The sequence below is a fragment of the Homarus americanus genome, unplaced genomic scaffold (assembly GCF_018991925.1).
Source record: "Homarus americanus isolate GMGI-L3 unplaced genomic scaffold, GMGI_Hamer_2.0 scaffold37032, whole genome shotgun sequence".
Lineage (NCBI taxonomy): Eukaryota > Metazoa > Arthropoda > Malacostraca > Decapoda > Nephropidae > Homarus > Homarus americanus.
Genome location: NW_024731852.1, coordinates 10,031,287 through 10,055,295, shown reverse-complemented (window position 1 = coordinate 10,055,295; position 24,009 = coordinate 10,031,287).

Here is a 24,009-nt window from a genome sequence, read left to right as displayed (position 1 = left end):
AACACACACGAAGCAAACTTACATTAACACACACGAAACAAACTTACATTAACACACACGAAACAAACTTACATTAACACACACGAGAGAAACTTACATTAACTCACACACACGAGACAGACTTCCAATAACACGAGACAAACTTTCATTAACACACACGAGACAAACTTACATTAACACATACACACGAGACACACTTCCAATAACACGAGACAAACTTACATTAACACACACGAAACAAACCTACATTAACACACACGAGACAAACTTACATTAACATACACACAGAGACAAACTTACATTAACACACACAAAGACAAACTTACATTAACACACACACAGAGACAAACTTACATTAACACACACGAGACAAACTTATAACACACACGAGACAAACTTACATTAACACATACGAAACAAACTTACATTAACACACACAGACAAACTTACATTAACACATACACACGAGACAAACTTACATTAACACACACGAAACAAACTTACATAACACACACACGAAACAAACTTACAATAACAAAAAGAAACAAACTTACATTAACACACAAGAGACAAACTTACATTAACACACAAGAGACAAACTTACACACAAGAGACAAACTTACATTAACACACACACGAAGCAAACTTACATTAACACACAAGAGACAAACTTACATTAACACACACGAGACAAACTTACATTAACACACACGAGACAAACTTACATTAACACACACGAGACAAACTTACATTAACACACACGAAACAAACTTACATTAACACACGAGACAAACTTACATTAACACACACGAGACAAACTTACATTAACACACACGAGACAGTTCATAACTTATGCTCCGGAAACGAACCTCTCGGACGGGTTGACTAACAGAAGGAACATATCTCAACATAAATACCCCAACATCGCTGAGAGGGGGATAGTCTGACGGTCTGCAGAAGCAACAATAGCAAAAACACGACCCACGATGAGATAAAGAGAGAGAATGCCAGCGAGCTTCTGTATAAGGCTTCCCAGCTGTACACAAAAACTTGACAAGAGGGACGACGCCGCCTCCAAGATGGTAACAAAACTTCTTCACGAAACTCACTAAACTTCTTGCCTTTCAAAATACAGAAGACCCCAATATAGAGATTTCCAGGCTGCAGTAGCAATAGACAGACGGAGATATTATCCAAGGTGTGAAGCAGCAGGCACACCGTGTACATAATCTCCACTAACGATTTAAAACAAGAATTAACTAAAAACAGCAAACATAACAACAACAAATTAAGGTTTGAACACGCTAAGGAAACAAAACAAAATATAGATATTGTTATAATACATTACTGGACTTCAACAGCTAAAGTCTTAAAGCACGTATTATACGTTAGGAAATACACGTGTCAACAACAATTAAATATTACGAGATTTGTGCACTGTGAAAGCTAAAGGTTTAACACTCGAGCCTTCCAACCTTGGAGAAGGGAAAAAGAGGAAACTTGATGGTTCTACACATAAGAGGCTCTCGAGCTGCATATGCAATGGAAATCTAGAGGCTACAAGAACAATATACAAGAAAAATAGGAAAGTGCCGGTGAATCCGGAGAAAATATGACGTTCCGTGCAACATAAGCAACCGAAATATAAAGCCGCGTGCAACAAAGGCAAACATTTTACGTACAACTTATGGAACAAAAACTTAAAATCTTTCAAGTAAATGCAAGAATAATACAACAGCTTAACACGATGACCACAACACAAGCCAGGACACTGGGACTGACTGAACACCTGAACTGTGACTCAGGTACACAGGTCATGAATACCTCTCAAGGATCATTAGCTTAATGGTCTATAACTCATTAGGTGCGAAGGCTATAAATCGTTAGATATATAAAGCTATAACTCATCACAGGAATATTAAGTAACTCATAGGATGAAATTTTTTTTTAAATCATTAGGAGGTGAATCAGTAATAAACTATATATTCACCTCAAATATAAAGATACACTGTCCATAGAAACACATTCATGTCCCGCCTATAAATGAATCCCGTCTATTATATGCGTGTGTGTTTGAGGGTTGGCGCCTTCGAACCCAGAATCTTGTGGTTCAGTGGCCAGGGGCGACACAAAACCTGAAGGCAAAAGCTTGGTATCCCGGCTAAAGGCCATAAACCATCCATGTTATTTCCAGGTGTTACGATCGAGGCTCACGATGCAACCTCCTGCTCTGAACAACACCATTAAACCCTTCCATTACGACATTATCCCCGCCTCTCATTATGTTACATAATGGTTCAGTTGTTCCTCTTACAACAATAAACAGAACACGGTAGAATAACAATGTCAAATGATATAATATTATGTAACATGTATAATTCAGCCTGTAACATTTAATACACGAGGGAATATAGAAAATTATTACATCAAATTCGTAAACAACTAAAAACCAGCATTTTTTTTTTCCCGAGTTCAGACAATCACATTTGTAAAGACATTCTAAGCTAACATGTCAGCCAGAACACCGACAGCTAGATCAAAATACACCCAAACATGTACAAAACTGCTTAGCCACGTACAGCTTAAAGCCATGGACACCCTGAACCTGCGGACAGCCTAAAGCCATGGACAACCTCGGACGGGATCACACACATACACACACACCTGGTGGCAGTGATGAGACCGACCGTGATTAGATGGGACTCCTGCCTGAAGAATTACACAGTGTGATAGGATCAGTGGTCGTTACACGGTCACTCCGGGTATAAAATGAAGATAGACGGGGCAGATTTCTTTCCCCATTGTTGTAAGCATGAGGCTTGTGACAGCGTGTCATTTCATTTTTGTAACACACACACACACACACACACACACACACACACACACAACAAAGAGAGAGAGTTTGTATGTATGTACCTGTAAGAGAGAGAGCAGAGTAAGTGCGTCTGTGAGCACAGGAAATCCATGTGTTCGGGTGTGTATGTGAGTGTCCAGATGTTCGGGTGTGTATGTGAGTGTCCAGATGTTCGGGTGTGTATGTGAGTGTCCAGATGTTCGAGGAATGACAGCAAGCATCTGTATGTGTAAGTAATAGTGTATGTGTGTGTGTATATAAGCATGTAGATGTTTAAGGCCAGGATGTGAGTGGGTTTCTTTACAACTAAAGTTCCAGGTGTGTCCATGTACAGTATATGTAAGAAAGAGGGCAGCAATCTAGTGTGTGGGGCGGATGTGTAGGAAGTGAGAAGATTAATAGTAGTAGTAGTAGTAGTAGTAGTAGCCGGGGAGGTGAGCACAAGACTACTTTGTGAGAAGGTCGCATCCTCATTTTAAATTGATTCCTGACCTTTTACATTAAAGCCAGTGATCTACGCAGCAACTACTGATCGTCCTGGACACTCCGCTCTCCCTCTAGCTCCAGTAATACCTAACCTAACCTAACCTAACTTAACCTAACCTAACCTAATTTAACCTAACATAAAAAACTCTTGTAATACCCCAAAATTATTATCATCAAACAAAAGACTAATTACCAAAACACAAACATGAGAACCTACATTATTATAACTTTATAAACCAAACACTCACCCAAACACACCCAACAAACACTATACACTGTACTGCACTTCTACCTACGGCACATGGGAAACTAGACAAATCAGTGTAATTACTTATCCGTGACAAATTCTGGAAACCCCACCTGCGATAAACAGCCCTGATGCAGTGGAAATGGGCGAGATGCATGTATGTATGTATGTGTGTGTGTGTGTGTGTGTGTGTGTGTGTGTGAAAGAGGCTCGAACGCCCAGGATACATGTTGACAAAGTGGTGAGAGAGGTGAGGGCGGATGTTGCAGGCCCGCAGCACACACACGCTCCAGACCACATTAATATAATATACATCCAACTCCTCCTGCATCACCCAGTCGCTCTTACCTCCCACCGAGTCTGGCCCCAGGAGCTCATGACAGTCATAGTAGTTCTGGGTCCAACACTACACATACAGAGCTTCAACAGTAATGGCCCAGTAGATTTTACCAGCAGCAATGGGTCGACCAACTTCTAGCTCCAGAAGGATTATAACAACCAGTAATATTATAACAACCAACAGTAACACAACAACAACCAGCAGTAACACAACAACAACCAGCAGTAACACACCAACAACCAGCAGTAACACAACAACAACCAGCAGTAACACAACAACAACCAGCAGTAACACAACAACAACCAGCAGTAACACAACAACAACCAGCAGTAACACAACAACAAACCAGCAGTAACACACAACAACAACCAGCAGTAACACAACAACAACCAGCAGTAACACAACAACAACCAGCAGTAACACAACAACAACCAGCAGTAACAACAACAACCAGCAGTAACACAACAACAACCAGCAGTAACACAACAACAACCAGCAGTAACACACCAACAACCAGCAGTAACACAACAACAACCAGCAGTAACACAACAACAACCAGCAGTAACACAACAACAACCAGCAGTAACACAACAACAACCAGCAGTAACACAACAACAACCAGCAGTAACACAACAACAACCAGCAGTAACACAACAACAACCAGCAGTAACACAAACCACCAGCAGTAACACAACAACAACCAGCAGTAACACAACAACAAACCAGCAGTAACACAACAACAACCAGCAGTAACACAACAACAACCAGCAGTAACACAACAACAACCAGCAGTAACACACCAACAACCAACAGTAACACAACAACAACCAGCAGTAACACAACAACAACCAGCAGTAAAAACAACAACCAGCAGTAACACAACAAAAACCACACACAACAACCAGCAGTAACACAACCAACAAACCAGCAACACACCAACAACCAGCAGTAACACAACAACAACCAGCAGTAACAACAACAACCAGCAGTAACACAACAACAACCAGCAGTAAACAACACCAACAACCAACAGTAACACAACAAACAACCAGCAGTAACACAACAACAACCAGCAGTAACACAAACAAGCAGTAACACAACAACAACCAGCAGTAACACAAACAACCAGCAGTAACACAACAACAACCAGTAGTAACACAACCACCAGCAGTAACACAACAACCAGCAGTAACACAACAACAACCAGCAGTAACACAACCACAGCAGTAACACAACAAAAAACTCAGCAGTACACAACAACAAACCAGCAGTAACACAACAACAACACAGCAGTAACACAACAACAACCAAAGCAGCACACAACAACAACCAGCAGTAACACAACAACAACCAGCAGTAACACAACAACAACCAGCAGTAACACAACAACAACCAGCAGTAACAACAACAACCAGCAGTAACACAACAACCAGCAGTAACACACCAACAGCAGTAACACACCAACAACCAGCAGTAACACAACAACAACCAGCAGTAACACAACAACAACCAGCAGTAACACAACAACCAGCAGTAACACACCAACAAACCAACAGTAACACAACAACAACCAGCAGTAACACAACAACAACCAGCAGTAACACAACAACAGCAGTAACACAACAACAACCAGCAGTAAATCACAACAACAACCAGCAGTAACACAACAACAACCAGAAAAATAACCAATGCAGTAACACAACAACCAGCAGTAACACAACAACAACCAGTAGTAACACAACCACCAGCAGTAACACAACAACAACCAAGCTGTAACACAACAACAACCAGCAGTAACACAACAACAACCAACAGTAACACAACAACAAACCAGCAGTAACACAACAACAAACAACAGTAACACAACAACCAGCAGTAACACAACAACAACCAGCAGTAACACAACAACAAACCAGCAGTAACACAACAACCAGCAGTAACACAACAACAACCAGCAGTAACACAACAACAACCAGCAGTACCACAACAACAACCAGCAGTAACACAACAACAACCAGCAGTAACACACCAACAACCAGCAGTAACACAACAACCAGCAGTAACACAAACAACAACCAGCAGTAACACAACAACCACCAGCAGTAACACAACAACAACCAGCAGTAACACAACAACAACCAGCAGTAACACAACAACAACCAGCAGTAACACAACAACCAGCAGTAACACAACAACCACCAGCAGTAACACAACAACCAACAGTAACAACAACCAACAGTAACACAACAACAACCAGCAGTAACACAACCACCAGCAGTAACACAACAACAAGGGGACAGGAGACGGGCGTGTCCTCTGCCACACAGTGACCTCCTCCACACTACTCACATTACTGAGGCTAGCACGCCCAGACACCACAACTCACCACACACACGCCCAGACACCACAACTCACCACACACACGCCCAGACACCACAGCTCACCACACACACGCCCAGACACCACAACTCACCACACACGCGCCCAGACACCACAACTCACCACACACACACGCCCAGACACCACACCTCACCACACACACGCCCAGACACCACACAACTCACCACATACACGCCCAGACACCACAACTCACCACACACACGCCCAGACACCACAACTCACCACACACACGCCCAGACACACTCCACCACACACACGCCCAGACACCACAACTCACCACACACACGCCAGCCACCACACACACACACCAACAAACTTGTTAAAGTATCACCTGCTAACTGTCTTAAGTTAAATATTATGACCAGATTACCTCGAGTAGACCGAACACCTTCATATTGCGCCTGTAATTACCATGGGAGATGTGTGTGTGTGTGTGTGTGTGTGTGTGTGTGTGTGTGTGTGTGTGTGTGTGTGTGTGTGCGCGCGTCATAGAGACACTTCGCCTCACAATGAATACAGTCCGTAATCTCTTTAGTTTTCGAGATAAAATACAATACTTAGCAACAGTATTTTGTCCTCGGGTCTTGGGTAATGTGCTGTGCTCGTTACTATAATGCTCTACTTAATCTTTTGTGTCCCCCTGCAGAAGACGTGACGTGGTTGTGCATGATGTGACGCGGTTGTGGTTACTATTACGTGATTGTGATTAATGTGACGCGGTTGTGTACGATGTGACGTGGTTGTGATTAATGTGACGGGGTTAGGTTACTATTACGTAAATCATCATCATCATCACCATCATCACCACTCTTCCATCCGTGTTTCCGGCATTACAAAACTAAAACCCTCATCACTATGCCTGCGATGAGCTGCCACCACCAAGACCCTGACAACTACTTAATTCTCCTGAGCAAATGTAAATAAATCCCCACGTCAACCTGAAGCAGCTCCTGGCAGGGTAAACAAAGTTGCCCATCGCTGAGGAAACATGTAGAGTAAAGAATAAACAATAGTTAGTTAGGTCTGAACTTAACACAGGGAGGCAGGTGAGGGGAGGGTAGGGTGGAAAGGAAAGTGAGGGGAGGGAGGGAGTGAAGGAAGGAGGGGAGGAAGGAAGGGGGGAGTGAAGGAAGGAGGGAGGAAGAAGGGGAGGGAGGAAGGAAGGAGGAGAGAAGGAAGGGGAGTGAAGGAAGAGGGAGTGAAGGAAGGGAGGAGGAAGGAAGGGGGGAGAGAAAGAAGGGAGGAAGAAGGGAGGGAAGAAGGGAGGAGGAAGGAAGGAGGAGGAGGAAGGGAGGGAGGGAGGAAGGGGGGAGGAAGGAAGGAGGGAGAAGGAAGGAGGGAGTGAAGGAAGGGAGGGGAGGAAGGGAAGGAGGTGGTGAAGGAAGGAGGGAGGAAGGAAGGAGGAGGAAGGAAGGAGGAGGGAGGAAGGAGAGTGGAGGAAGGAGGGAGTGGAGGAAGGGGGAGAAGGGAGGGAGGAAGGAAGGAGGAGAAGGGAGGGGGAGGAAGAAGGGGAGGGAGGAAGGAAGGGGGGAGTGAAGGAAAGGGGAGGAAGGAAGGAGGGGGAGGAAGGGAAGGGAGGGGAGGAAGGAAGGAGGGGAGTGGGAGGGAGGGGAGGAAGGAAGGGAGGGGAGGAAGGAAGGAGGGAGAGAAGGGAGGGAGTGAAGGGGAGGGGAGGAAGAAGGAGGGGAGGAAGGAAGGGAGGGGAGGGGAAGGAGGAGTGAAGGAAGGGAGTGAAGGAAGGGAGTGAGGTGAAGGAAAGAAAGAAGAGGAAAGGAAGAGGAGGAAAGAAGGAGGAGAGAAGGAGAGAGGGAAAGAAGGGAGGGGAAAGGGAGAATAAGGGGAGAAGAAGAGGGAGGAAGGAAGAAGAAAAGGGAGGGAGTGAAGGAAGAGGGATAAAGGAAGGAGGAGAATGAAGAGGAGGGAGAAGGAGGGAGAAGAAGGAGGGGAAGGAGGAGAGAAGGGGGGAGTGAAGGAAGGAGGAGAAGGAAGGAGGGAGAAGAAGGGGAGGAGGAAGAAGAGGGAGAAGAAGGAGGAGAAGAAGAGATGAAGAAGGGAGGAGGAAGAAGGAGGAGAGAAGGAAGGGGGAGGAAGGAAGGAGGGGAAAGAAGGAGGAGAATGAAGGAGGGGAGTGAAGGAAGGGGAGAAAGGAAGGGGAGTGAAGGAAGGAGAATGAAGGGGAGAGAAGGGAGTGAAGGAAGGGAGGAGGAGGAGAGGAAAGAGGGGAGAGTGGAGAGGAAAGAGGGGAGGGGAAGGTGAGAGCTTGGGAGAGCACGGATTGGTATATATAAATAGGGTATTATATAAAGAGAGAGGGAGAGTAGAGAAGGGTAAGTGAGGGGAGGATGTGTGTGAGAGGATAGGGGAGGGATGTGGAGGGATGGGAGGGGAGGGCCGGCTAGGATCCGGGATCTCTCATCCATCTTCTCTTAGTTGATAAATGACACAAAACAAATTCATCTGGTGACTCAGCACAAAGCCACGATGACGTCCTCGTTGCTAGTGTGTTGCAACTGCTCAAGTTCCCACACAACACAAGTTTACTTTTCTTCCTCAAAACTTATATTAATTTCTTAAGAGTACGAAGACTTAACCCCCAAAGAACAGTGTTATCGTACTCAAGGGATCTGAGTAATCGTACTCAAGGGGTCAAATCATCGCACTCAGGAGTTACGTCATCGTACTCAAGGTACAGTATTAACCATCGTACTCGAAAAGTTACGTCATCGTACTTTAAAGGTTATGTCATCGTACTCAAGGGGTTAATAATAAAGTTAACAAGTTCAAACGCCAAGCTTATGATAATTTTGTAATGTGATCACCTGTTGGGAGTTCGTACATTATGGTGGGGAGAGTAGCGGCAGGATCCAGTGCCTTAAACAGATTCTTGTGTTGTGTTAAGAGTAAAATTTCTGCGCAAATTCGACGCCATCCTGACAGCACCATAATTAACACCTGTTAGATGTATTCTCACGCCTCCATTTATAGAGAAGGAATTTAATCCACGAAACTGAGAATTGAAGAAGAGGCATTGTGTGTGTGTGTGTGTGTCTGTCAGTGTGTGTGCCTCAAGACCTGGCTCAAGGAGTAAGTGGTCTCTCTCATCAACTCTCACGTTACCCCCTGGTTGTAGTCGTCATCCGCTGCCTCACTACACACTATTATCTCCTCACTCACCACACAAATTATAACAGTTCTAGAATTTTGGTATACGGTACATCTCAAAATAATACAACAGTGTATACTTTATAAACCTTAAACAACACAACATGTAATACACGCCGAGAACCCGAACGTGTAGACAGGACCCGTCAGAAGAGGTATAACTGGAGAAATATCACAAACCTCTCCTGAGGAGGGGTGTCCTCAGATGGTGACAAAGCGAACAAGTAACAATAGCGAGGTTCTGAGGGGTGAGGATGACACCATGACAACCACAGGCGGCTGAGCAATACATGGAGACGCACTCTTGTAATAACAGTCTTCACTTTGAGGGAGAGGGTAAGCTGTGTGAGAGTGAGTGCGTGGTAGCGTCTGGGTGGCCCTGATGGACTGGACAGCGACCGAGCTGTGATGCCCACACAATGAACCAATATGTTTGGCAGACGCTACACCCTTGTCTAGCTAATACACACCTACACACCTCCACCTTGTAGAGACTTGTTCGCCCACCTAACCTGGCACTGAAATAACCCCCACCTACAACCACCAGCAAGTGTTCACATCCTCACTACATGACCCGTCGACACGTAAACACTGTATCCTTTCACAACGAGGGCTGCTCATCCAGGCGCACATACTGTACAACCACCCATACACACCACACTCTTCAGAATCACCTACTGGTATCGATCCCTAATACATCGACTTTCCCTGAAGCATCACTCTCACCACCCACTCACCCACCACCTCCCCGCTTGACGCTCACGCTACATAATTTACCGGAGTCTGGCCTCGACCACTGATTCAGCCCGCCGGGTCCAAGAGTCACTGCCACGGGGGTGAGAGGCAACAGCACGAACCAAGGTCACGGCAGCAGCTGGTGGACGGGATGCACGGCGTCAAACCTACCGTCACCGACCATCCTTACCCTACCACACTCACCTTACCGGTCTCTCTCTCTCTCTCTCTCTCTCTCTCTCTCTCTGTCACCGACCATTCTTACCCTACCACACTCACTTTACTGGTCACTCCTTCTCTCTCACACACACACACATACATACATACATACCTGTACATACATACATACATACATACATACATATACACATACCTATATACATATATACAAACATACATACATACGAGACATTTACACCTACTCCTCGTCGACACCTTACCTAACCTAACCCTCGTGCAGAGACACAACGCCTCACCACCACTCTGGCCTCGCTGCCATATTTACAACAGGAGCGTCGGTGCACTTGAAATCCTCACACACCCTCGACCTTGACCTCTGATTGAACTTTAAAACTTTCAGAAGCTGCCCTGGGTCACCTCTCAACCCTTCTACCTAGACTTCAATGAGATCAATCTCCGCCTGACAGAGTTCCGACCCTGACGAGAAACTGGAGACATTTCACATATATAGTACTAAGTACTTGTCAAACAACACTCTATATATATATATATATATATATATATATATATATATATATATATATATATATATATATATATATATATATATGTGTGTGTGTGTGTGTAATGTAATATACACACAATAATAATAAAAGGTTTATTAATAGAGTTGCAGCCGGTGGCTGAAAATATACAGACTTACATTTGATTTAGACATAATGATATAATATGCATTGAATACATTTACAGGACTGTACAGTACATAAATCAGGAGTTGTTTATTATTTTAACAATAGATGGGATGGTGCTGTTCTTATATCTATCGGTGCGGGCTCTTATGGGCTGAATTTTGTTGTAGTGGCAGACTGCGCGAGGTGGGCGGGGGGCTGCCGGTGGCAGGAGGTGGCGATGACGAGGGTGGTGCATTAGTTGGCTGCCAAACCTTTCCAGTGCTTGGTGGTGGAGGTCACTGAGGGATGGCATTTCCAGGGTGGAGAGAGCGTTGGTGTAGCCGCAGTATTCTGTGCTGAGCATGCTTCTGCAGGCCCTTTTCTGTACCTTCTCTAGCTAACATAAGTATTTTTGTGTGTGTGTGTGTGTGTGTGTGTGTGAGTTCGGCTGGGCTTGAAAGAAAAAAAGTTAAAAAAATACCAAGTAGCCGACATCATTCCATAAGTAAGAAGGAGGTACACACCCCAACACCACCAGCAGCCTCCATCTCTATCGTCACCCAATAACTGCAGCGGGAAACATGTTTTTTTTCTCCCTCTATGACCTGCCAATTTATCGCAACAACTCCCCCACACAAAAAAGGTACAAGGATGAAATCTCTCTCACCAGCCCTTAGCAACAGCTGGGTCACACGCCCTTCAAGAAAACCATGAATAAATCAACACTACAAAACTCATATCACAGACGGAGAGACGGAGAAAAAACCACACAGACAGATTATCACAGGTAGACAATTGATCACTACACCCCTTCCTACTGCCACGGAAGGGAGGTTAAAATATCGTGCTCAAATGCTCATGAATGTTGCTAATATATCTCATCATTATACTATTATAAATATTAATTCTTTATAATTATCGCAGAAAATAATACATACAATTCCACAAGAATCATCATCTATTAATAAGCAATTTGTCTGAATTTAAAGTAATTTATACTGAAAATTTTTCTGTATTGATTTTTTTTATTTTAATTACAAGTTTTTATATAAATTTGTTTTTATAAGGAATATATTTTCTATTATAATTTAGAAGATGTATTAATAGAAATGTTTTGTTTTGTGTTTTACTTCAAATGTCATTATGTATAGACTAATTATTTTTTTATGGAATTTAAAAGTTTTTATCATGAAAAATTCCCCCTACTAGTCAATCGAGTTTCCTGATTTACAAATGAGAACAAAACACTAAATTATATATATATATATATATATATATATATGTGTGTGTGTGTGTGTGTGTGTGTGTGTACAAAGTAGTACTAATCTCGAGTGTAATGGGTCCTCACTGTGCTGTATACTGGTACACACAAAAAAGACTTGTACGTACAATGACCTACTTGAAAAAAAAATCATACAAACGAAAAATTTGCTAAATTGAAAATGTTAAAATTCGAAGATATTAACACCTACTGCTGTGCCCTCTTTGTTTGCAAATCTATCAATCACTTGCTTGACAATAATTATTTAGAGTTCCGGAATAATTAGAGATACAACTTAAGGCACCCAGAGCTACAAAGACCACCCCCCATGCGCTCCTCTCAGTCCCAGACCTCCATAAAATATCATGGTGTGAAGGTGTGGAACAACTTACTCAGACCCATCCGAGCAAAGACTACGCTCCCTTCCTTTAAATCATCTCTAAAAAAAATATATATTGTCTAAGTATTAATATTTCTTGTAATACCTACTATATTTACAGTACCTGCTTTTATTGTACCATCAAAACCGTTTTATCGGAAATTATCACGTAAACAGATAAGAAATTACCATTGCAATAAACATATTTGCCAACTAGACATAATCCTCTGTCCTCTTGTTCAACCTTAATACTGTACAACCCATGTTGTACTGCTCCCCCATTATACTTATGTTTATCAATTCCACTGTAATTTATGTGTATACTTATAATAAAAATAAAAAAATAAAAAATAAAAATAATAGATAAATATAATAAATAAATATTGAAGTGATAACCGTGGTAACATTAGGAGATGTTCTTATTACCACCATGCTATTGTACTATTCCAGATGATACTAAATGTTACATAATACTTCCTTGAGATAAATGTATAGTATATATCAGGTGCCTCAAAGAGAGCTCAGGTTCTCAACTGGCTCAGCCATGTTAATATTGTTATTATTATCCACTCTGTATCTGTGGGTTTTTTCTGACTAAATAAACTGTTTCAATTCAATTCAATTCAAGGGTCTGGAAATACTGCAACAATCTCTCATATCCTCGGTCGGTGGCTTATTACCAGCGTCACACACGTCATGTGGTCACCATGGTTACTGTCTCCTATATAAGGGCGGCGGGAGGTGATGTGTAGTGTTATATGCACATAAGGGGAGTTTACCGTCTTTAAATCAAAGTGACATATGGACGACTCCTATTCAAGGGAGTGTGGGGTTGGTACACCCCCTGCCCGCCCCGTTTGGGTGGCTGGTACACCCGCACCATCTAGGACTCTAGGTGGTTAGTACACCCACCCCATCTGGGTGGCTGGTACATCTGCCCTGTCTGGGCGGAGGGAAGGGGGGGGGGGAAGGGTGGCGGCAGTATGTGGGGCATTAAGTCGCGGCGGGGGGTGGCGGCGTCACCCACCCGGATTCTTCAACTGCAAAAAGACTCCGACGCCAGTTTTTTAGGACAACAAAAGACTAGAGTTACAGCGGCGTAGTCCTGTGGGATCATCATGAGTCCTGGGGGGAGCTGAGGGAGCCAGCGTCAGTCAAGGCAGAGCTAACGGTAGTCAAGGAGTCCTGGGGCCGAAGTCCTGAGTAATCTGGGGTAGTTAGCTCACTCAGGGATCCTGACGACTTGAGGAGAGACCAAGAAACCCTTGGTGGAAGTTCTAGGGAACTCTGAGCAACCCGAGGAAGCTAACCCACTTAGGATTCCCTGACGAGTCTCTTCTTTCCTACAACCAACAGAGCCTTATGAGAGGAGGGAGATCCTGGGAATACTGGGGTGCATGAAGCAGGTCTTAGGAACAAGGGGAAGTCCTCAGGAGGTGGGAGGAGGCTGTGAGCGTCAAGGGAGTCTGGAGGAAGTGAGATTTACCAAGTGTGGGAGTGGAGATTATGAATGGTTGTGGTGCAGTGAGTGGTGGTGGATGAGATGGGTGAGTTGGGTGACTGGTTATGCCGCAGTGGATGATGGTTGTTCAGAAGGAGTGGGTGGTGGATGAGGATGGTGACTGGCTATGGTTTGGGAGTTAGATGGTGATGGATGAGAATAATGATTTAATTGCGGTGTGGGAATGGTGATGGATGAGGATGGTCACTGGTTGCGGTATTGCAGTAGTGGTGGTTGTGGTGGGTCACTGAGAGTGGTGAGTGGTGGTAGTGGCGTGGCCGTGGTAGTAAGTGGTTATCTCAAACAGGTGGTGTTGATAGTCTGAGGCACGTCCAGGCCACGTGAACACTCCCAAGAGGAAACACTACCCAAGGGCCCCCCCGCACCACCAGAACCTTCGCCTGTCTAAACTCACACGACCTTTAAGACAACCGATGAAGATTAGTACCCGAAGCCTTTTTGACCGAGTGATTATACGCCCTAACATAAACAAACCAAACCAATCTAATCCAAATAAATTCAAACCTAACTTTACTTACCCAAACCTAACCTAACCAAACCTAACTTAATCTAACCCCCCCGTAGCGTTTTTAGTATTTAATTATCAGATGAACTAAAATTGTGGGGGGAGGGGGAGATAATCTTCATATGAACAAGACCTAAAGTACTACCATATTTCTTCGATACAGATCAGGTCAAAAATATGTCCCAATCACACTTAAAACCCTCAATACATCAGACAATAACCACAACACAAATTATTAATCCTACTCATCGAGTATTACATTTATTTTCTACTAAACTATGAAAATAGACAAACAAATCTTTCCCCAAACTAAAGGAATCATATTACCTACAACATCAAAACGACACAAAATTTGAGTTTAAAACACAAGTTACAACCACGACCAAAACACTAGTTACAACCACGACCAAAACACAAGTTACAACCAAGACCAAAATACACAGGCTAAATTAATAAACAATCCCCACAATTATTAAACCATACACAACCTGCAGTGCACATCTGATAAAACCTCAGAAGGCAGACATAAATCTTTCCTGGAGGTAAACAAGTCATCAAGCTTTACAGCGCTAAAAGGCCACAGGTCAACAGCTGTGTGTGTGTGTGTGTGTGTGTGTGTGTGTGTGTCAGAAGAATCCACATCACCCCATACCCCCTAGGTGAGATATCGAGATTGTGACGTTACTCAGATTACGTGTCGCCAAGTGTCATAACACACACACACACACACACACACACACACACACACACACACACACACACACACACACACACACACACACACACACACACACACACACACACACACACACACCCTAACGTTTAAAAGCACCTGAAATTGTCTCACCACACAACATTCATAAAACGATTAGATCATGCGAGTGTGTGGCTGTATTTAAAGTCTTGTAAGTGTGAAAAAAAGTACATTTCAATAACCACCAAGCGTATCGTCTGTTTTAAAGGTCCCAAGATATCTGCATTTACATATACCGGAAGAGCTGGGTGCTTTTACAAATGTTCGCAAGGGACATGTGTACTCTCTCTCTCTCTCTCATGGACTGCCGTTTAAGGAATGTAGTCAGAGGAACGTCAAGAACACAGGTAAGACGTGAACATATTTGAGTGTTGATAGACCTGTTTAGTAAGGATCAGGTCTATTAGTACCACCAGGGTCCAGGTGTGTGTGTGATTACCATACACCTGCCTTCCTCACCTCCAGGTACCTGCCGTTCTCGCGGGTCAACCTCGCGTTCTCCTGACCTCTACCTCATGTCCTCCTAGCCCCTAGCCTCACAATCCCCTGGTGTGTAGCCCAACTCCACTCCATTCTTGGTTATCCATTAACATGCTATTCTTTTTTTCTTTTCTTTTTTAAATCATGAATGCCACCCACCGATGCAGTCTCCCCACACAATGGCATCTGTACCCAACTCTCGCAATGGTATATATTTTCCCTAACATTATTAACATTATTAGTAGTATCATTAATATCTTTGTTATTATTATTATTATTACTGCGGAGCCACAACGCTATATAAACGACACATACTATATACTTGGTAATCTCTATTATGTGTGCAGGAATAAGGTGTATTAATCACACACACACACACACACACACACACACACACACACACACACACACACACACACACACACACACACACACACACACACACACACACACACACACACACACACACACACACACACACACACACACACACACACACACACACACACACACACACACACACACACACACACACACACACACACACACACACACACACACACACACACACACACACACACACACACACACACACACACACACACACACACACACACACACACACACACACACACACACACACACACACACACACACACACACACACACACACACACACACACACACACACACACACACACACACACACACACACACACACACACACACACACACACACAGGTAAATGCCAGCAACGAGAAACACCGCCATCTTTCCTCGTGGGGTGAGAAAAAGGTAATGCCCACGGCGACCCGAGAGGAGATCGTCACAGCTGATATACAACAGAACCAACCACACGGTAATCCTCCACAGTAAAGCGCCTTGTAGTATAAAACACCTGCAAGATGACAGGACCAATCCTTAAGCAGGCAGAGCAGGGCAAAGAGGAAGTACAGTGAGTGGTCCCTAGCTTTACGACAATGCCCTGCTCCTCATCTTGGCATGATTTCCCCCCCCTCCCACCGGCCCAGGTTTTTCCCGCACGTGACCAAACTTAATGCAAACGTAACCTATCATCCTTGGGTACCGGTCTGCTTGGACGATGCCCTGAGCCCAAGGGAACACCCCAGTATCAAAAGGCTCAGACGACGGAGCTTAAACCTGAATAAAAGCCTCCGTCCACAGACCTCCAACCACTCCCTAACTATTACGGAGACAAAAGCTGTACTAACAAACGTATTAAAGCCCCTCCCTGTGGAACGGCAACTGCAGCGAATCAAGAGACGAACGTAATGGTTATAACACAACGCAATGCAATAATTTTCCTTTTGCCACGCAGCGGGAGGTGGTACAACAACAAATAACCAGATGGAGCTGCCAAATTACGACAGGCAGGGAAGTAAAAAATGGGGAGAAATTAGTCTGAAAGGATGAAAACGCCTCTGGGCCGCCTCCTGTTGACATCCTCATTAGGGCGTCTTTAGTCAACACCAACCAGAATGCACGTCACATCTCGTTATTAGGAAAACATCGTCGGCGTTCACTTGTCTACCTGAAGCAGCTCTTGACTTACTGGTGCTGGCGGGGAGAAAGATGGTCCTTCTCCGTCACGCTCGTGCAATGAACCTGAACAACGATGTGTAATTTGTCGTACACACACACACACACACACACACACACACACACACACACACACACACACACATAAATTGATGACGATAAAGCGTTAATTTGAGAGTAAATAAAAAAAAAAATATATATATATATATGTATATATTCACGTGTGGGTATAAAAATTATGGGCACTGGCGTCGTGAGGGTTCAACATTATCCTAGTGTGTACTGTACCTGGGAGACGGAAAGAAACTTAACATTGCTCCTGGACTGATCTAACTTTACAACCACTCTACAATATTCTCTTTCCTTTTTCATTATAAATAATATTATATTTGTGCATATAATGTGTTAAACATTTCTTAACCTGTTTTTATGTTTATAATTCTTATTTTATATTTCTTTAATATTTGTCTTGTCAGTTTCAATTTCCCGAGTGAATGACACAATTTTCCTAGTTTCACGAAGGTAATGAACTATAATACACTACAATAATAATAATATAAATAACAGTAACAATAGTAAGATTAATAATAATAATAATAATAATTCAATAACAACTGGCTTCAGAGACTATAACAATACGCTAACACGTCACACAGTGCCTGGCTAAAATAAGGACTTTCCCCTGCACAGCCTATAAACAGGGAACAGCTGGACCACTGAAATAAGGAATCAAGCCCAGGGGGTGATGTGAGTCAGGCCCGGGTGTGATGTGAACCAGCCGGGGTGTGATGTGAGTCAGGCCCGGGTGTGATGTGAACCAGCCGGGGTATGATGTGAGTCAGGCCCGGGTGTGATGTGAACCAGCCGGGGTATGATGTGAGTCATACACAGAGGGAGAAATGACGCATGAAGATGAATCAGGAAGAATCGTCCCTTACCTTTGTCTTAATATATTCTGAATGAAGTGATCAAGTTCTCTCTCCATATTAAGAAGAACGAATTGCGGATCACCTGAACGTCATCACCCTGCCTCAACTTATTAGTTTAACCACCGTAACACTAAACTAACCTAACCTAACCTAACCCCCACAGGCAGTATTAGGGTGGGGGAAATCTTCAGATGAACTAGAAATGCTGTATAAAAATACTAATGTTAACCCTTTAGAGGGCTGCGGCGAGCTTAGATATTTTATTCTGGATAATGCCAGACGATTTTATTCAACTGAGAGCAACCACCTGTCCCCTGCCCTACAAGGGGTTAAAAAATGGGGATGGTTCCCTGCTCTAGCTGCATCTCTCATCAGGCCAGGTCACCAAAAGACGTCCTCTCTATTGTCTCCCGCGGAGCTGTAGCACATGAAAAACAAAATCGTCAGGAATAGAGTTAAAATAACATAAAACAACAACAAACAACAGTGAGAAATGATGCCGTGAGTCGTGGGAGGAGTGTCTGGGTCAACATTACCCCCTCCCTCCACCACCACCACCCCCCTGGGAGGCCACACCATATAATCATCCTCTCTCTCTTGCCATAACCATTACACCCTCCTTCCTCGTGACAGTCCCGAGAGTAACTCATGTGTCAGCGGGCGTTACAAGCTTCACCCACACCCCATGAGTAGAGGGCAGCCAGCCTTTGTTGCGGGGGTAGGACAAGATGGGCTGGTGTGTAGGGATAAGTAGACCGTGGGCAGTGAAACATCACGTGTTGGCGGTAGGATAAAAGGAATGTGTCTTGTGATATAGGATAAGAGTACCTTGTGTGTTGATGGATTATGTGTTTAGGATAAGGATAGAAGGAGGGCTGTATGCTGGGTGACAGGATATGTGGGTAATTACGTGGTCGTTGTGTTTGTGTGGTCGTGTTCCTGTGTGTTGGGTGAGTGTTTGTGTGGTCGTGGTCTTGTGTGTTGGGTGAGTGTTTGTGTGGTCGTGGCCCTGTGTGTTGGGTGAGTGTTTGTGTGGTCGTGGTCTTGTGTGTTGGGTGAGTGTTTGTGTGGTCGTGGTGTTGGGCGAGTGTTTGTGTGGTCGTGGTCCTGTGTGTTGGGCGAGTGTTTGTGTGGTCGTGGTGTTGGGCGAGTGTTTGTGTGGTCGTGGTCCTGTGTGTTGGGCGAGTGTTTGTGTGGTCGTGGTCTTTGTGTTCAGGCTCGTGCAGAGACCCAGGGGAATGATTTTGTGAAAGGATTGAAATTGCAAGTTTTTTCTTTTATGGGAGAGAGAAAGAGAGAGAGAGAGAGAGAGAGAGAGAGAGAGAGAGTGATGGGGGGGGAAACATGTCCCTTACCCCTCTCTCACTCACCCCTCTCACCAGCCTCTTACCCACTCATCTACCTACTTGTAACCCACCTCTCATCTATCCTCACCCACCTCTCACCCATACAGATGGATATTAAAAGTATAATCAATACGTGTGGTGATTTAGAAGGGGGGCGCTAAAGCTCTCTCTCTCTCTCTCCTCTCTTTATTTTCATTCTTTCCTCCTCTCTCACATCCCTTCTACTTAGCACTTGTCTCTCAATCTCCTCCTGCCCCCCCCCTCCCCCACCCTTGACTCTCACTCACCCACTTACCTCACCTCCTTCACTCTCACTGCCGTGTTGATTCACTCACTCTCTCTGTTCCTCTCTCTCTCCTTCCCTTGCCCCCGACTTTCTTAAGTCTCACTCCTCTCTTCCCTCTCTTTCTCATCTTCCATCACACCCCATTTGCTTCTCACGCCCCTCTTACATTCTCTCTCTTTCCCCACTTACCTTTCCTAGCTCCCCTCACTCCCCCCTTCCCTCCACAAGTCTCTCTTCCCCTTTCCATCCTCTGTTTACTCCTTTCACTTCATTTACCAATCTCCCTCACTCCCCTTTTCCCTCTACCAGCATTTCTCACTCTCTCTTCCTTCTACCAGCCTCCCTCACGCCCCTCTTACTAGCCTCCCTCACGCCCCTCTACTAGCCTCCCTCACGCCCCTCTACTAGCCTCCCTCACGCCCCTCTTCCCCCTCTGTTTACTCTTTTCATCCCATCTAACTTGTAGGGTTCTTACCGTCACTCAGTACTGCCCCCCCCCCAACAAAGGTTCCTCCCGGTACCCTGCCATAGAATCACATGAAGATCAGACACCCCAGCTTTACTTCACCTGATGAGTATACACCCTAACGCTACCTGGGTGGTTCAGGTTAAGTTAGTGTTAAGGTGTTTAATTATCCTTTCCATAATACCCAGACTAAGGCGTGCGGCACCACCACTCCTTCCTCGACTAACAGGCAACAAACACCTCGACTGATCTTCGTTAAATCCAAGACTAACGAGGTGAAAAATTATAATGGGTTGTTTTGACAAATTTACCTAAAAGCAATATAATATCAATTTTATAAGATCACCTATGGGTATAATATTCCCTAATGAGTAAAAAAAAATAATAATAATTAATTAGCTGAAGCCATGGTTAAGTTTGTGTTTGTATAATGATTTGCAGTACGTGTGTCAGGACCCACCAAACCCTCTCTGGCCTTCTGCTTCACACACACATATGGTAAACACCCTCCCACCCTCCCTCCCACACTATTACACGCCACTCTCAAACGGCATACTACCACACATACCCAACACACTCAAACACATAGCGCTATCACAACACACACATCCTGGAAAATAAACTAAAAACACAAGAATATTTTCAAAACCTTTTACCTAAATTAAGTAAAAAATTATTTAGATAGCGATCAAAGGCATTGTGTTTATTTTTCCTTAATTTAGGTCGACAAATGGCCAGGGTCCTGGCGCCTCACTCTGACCCAACTTGGGGGTCCAGATAAAACTGTTTATTCAGTCAAATATTTACACAAACACGTAATGGCGGCTCAGTATGTGATTCGCCACCCCCTTATTTTTTTCCTCCACTTCCTCCATATTTTCTTCTTCTCTTCCTCCTCCAGCTTATTTTCTTTTTCTCCTCCTCCTCCACCTTATTTTCTCCTTCTCCTCCTCCCTGAACCACAACTATCACACAGAACACACAGCCAAAAGCCTCTCTATCAACACTATGTACAGTACCTCCCCGTGTATATTTGGGAGGGAAGCATGAGAGGAGTACAGAGTGGAGGCAGTTGTTCGCTGATGGCTTTAATTCCGCCTGCCTGTAAAGCTTTTAAACAAGGTTAACCATTCTGCACTTGTTATGGACCTATTAAATCATACGCTAGACCATAGTTTGTGTGTGTGTGTGTGTGTGTGTGTGTGTGTGTGTGTATCTCACCAATTTGGCAGGACACTGGTGAAATGGGACAGCACAGAACTATTATTTTCAGCAGACAATGGATATCCACCGTGTCGGCACCCACGCCCTTTTTATACTTTTTGTCCTCATACTGGTACATTTTTATTGGAGAAATACTCACTCAAAACACGAAATAATAATAATAATAATAATAATAATAATAATAATAATAATAATAATAATAATAATAATAATAATAATAATAATAAATACACTTACGTCAACCACACCTTACTGCAGTGTTTTTGAGCGTCACCTGGAGTTTACCTGGAATTAGCTCCCGGGGAACTTGTCTCTACACCCCTGAGCACGTACACCCCTTGGCATTATAGTCGTCTGATCAACCAAGGACCCTCCAGTGTTCCAGCTTGCTACAACTGGTGAGCCCTGAAGAATCTTGCATGCGTTTCTAAACTTACTAGTAGAGTGCTAGTAAGGGTTCTTCTACATGGTGGCTACAGGCTAAAGACGTCCAGGACTTTTTAAATGTATAAACTAAAATCTTATGCCTGCAGTTAACCTCAAGGACTTCACTGAATTTCATCTTAAACATCCTGACATGTCTTTCAGTATAGTATAATATTACTCTCGAATGCTGGGTAAGAACCTATCCTTTCAGTATCCTTGCCTGAGCATATAATGACCTATCCTTCTCGTCTGGGTACCAGGGAAAAGAGATTATCTCAGTGAAAGGTGTGAGCTGATCCAGTTCTTAAAGATGGCTCTCACGCTGAAACTTTTTGATGCTGACTTACGCTAAAAACTGTTTTCACTTTTCCTTCACCGACTTGTACGCGAGTTCCGATTCTTCTCTTATATGTGCGTTAAAATTTGATCGTAACTGCAGCTGCCCTAACGCATCTGACTTGACTTTTAACGCAAACACAAAAATCACGTAAAACAAAGGCAAAAGCTACCACGAGTCACACCAACATACTACTTTCAATAATCCCGCCTTATTAATTCTACCTATGTGATGCAAATGAACGCACGACTCCTTGAGAATCCAGACGTCCTGAACCAAATTCTCACATCATTTTACCACGATATCTTTCTTGATTCTGAGTCCTAATCATTACAGTCGGCTATAACCCACGTCATCAATTACGTGACTCTACATAGGTTCAAAGATTTTATACACTTACCATTAAAAAAAAAATCTTTCTTTTTAAAATTTTCATCAGGTTTGTTTATATTGTAATTAAATGGCTAAGGTGATATACGGAAGCTAATTAATACTCGGGGGTCCAATGGAAGATGCACCCCAATTCTCAGCACTGAAACGAATTACTATTATTATTACTTTTAGTATTATTATTTTTATTGTTATAATTATTATGTTATACCATTATTATTATTATTATTATTATTATTATTATTATTATTATTATTATTATTATTATTATTTATATTTTTTACCTACCGCCACAATTATCAAGTTCACCTAAGCGCCCAGGGTCGACAACAACTCCCAGCCAAATACATTACTGAACACTTCCATCAACAGAACGTCCCTGAGCCGCAGGTGCTGTTCACTGGCTTTGTCATAATACTGTGCACTGTATTTTTTTCCCGTAATGAAGTCAGCAGCCGGGGTAATGAAGTCAGCAGGCGGGTAATGGTCAGTCAGCAGCATAATGAAGTCAGCAACGAAGTCAGCAGCCGGGGTAATGAAGTCAGCAGCGGGGTAATGAAGTCAGCAGCCAGACGAAGTGAATGAAGTCAGCAGCCGGGGTAATGAAGTCCATGTCAGCAGTGTAATGAAGTCAGCAGCGGGTAATGAAGTCAGCAGGGGTAATGAAGTCAGCAGCCGGGGTAATGAGCAGCCCGAAGTCAGCAGCCGGGGTAATGAAGTCAGCAGCCGGGGTAATGAAGTCAGCAGCCAGGTCAGCAGCCGGGGTAATGAAGTCAGCAGCCGGGTAATGAAGTCAGCAGCCGGGGTAATGAAGTCAGCAGCCGGGGTAATGAAGTCAGTAGCCGGGGTAATGAAGTCAGCAGCCTGTGTAATGAAGTCAGCAGCCGGGGTAATGAAGTCAGCAGCAGGGGTAATGAAGTCAGCAGCCTGTGTAATGAAGTCAGCAGCCGGGGTAATGAAGTCAGCAGCCGGGGTAATGAAGTCAGCAGCCGGGGTAATGAAGTCAGCAGCCGGGGTAATGAAGTCAGGAGCCGGGGGTTCCATCAGATGAATTAACTGTTTTCCCCCC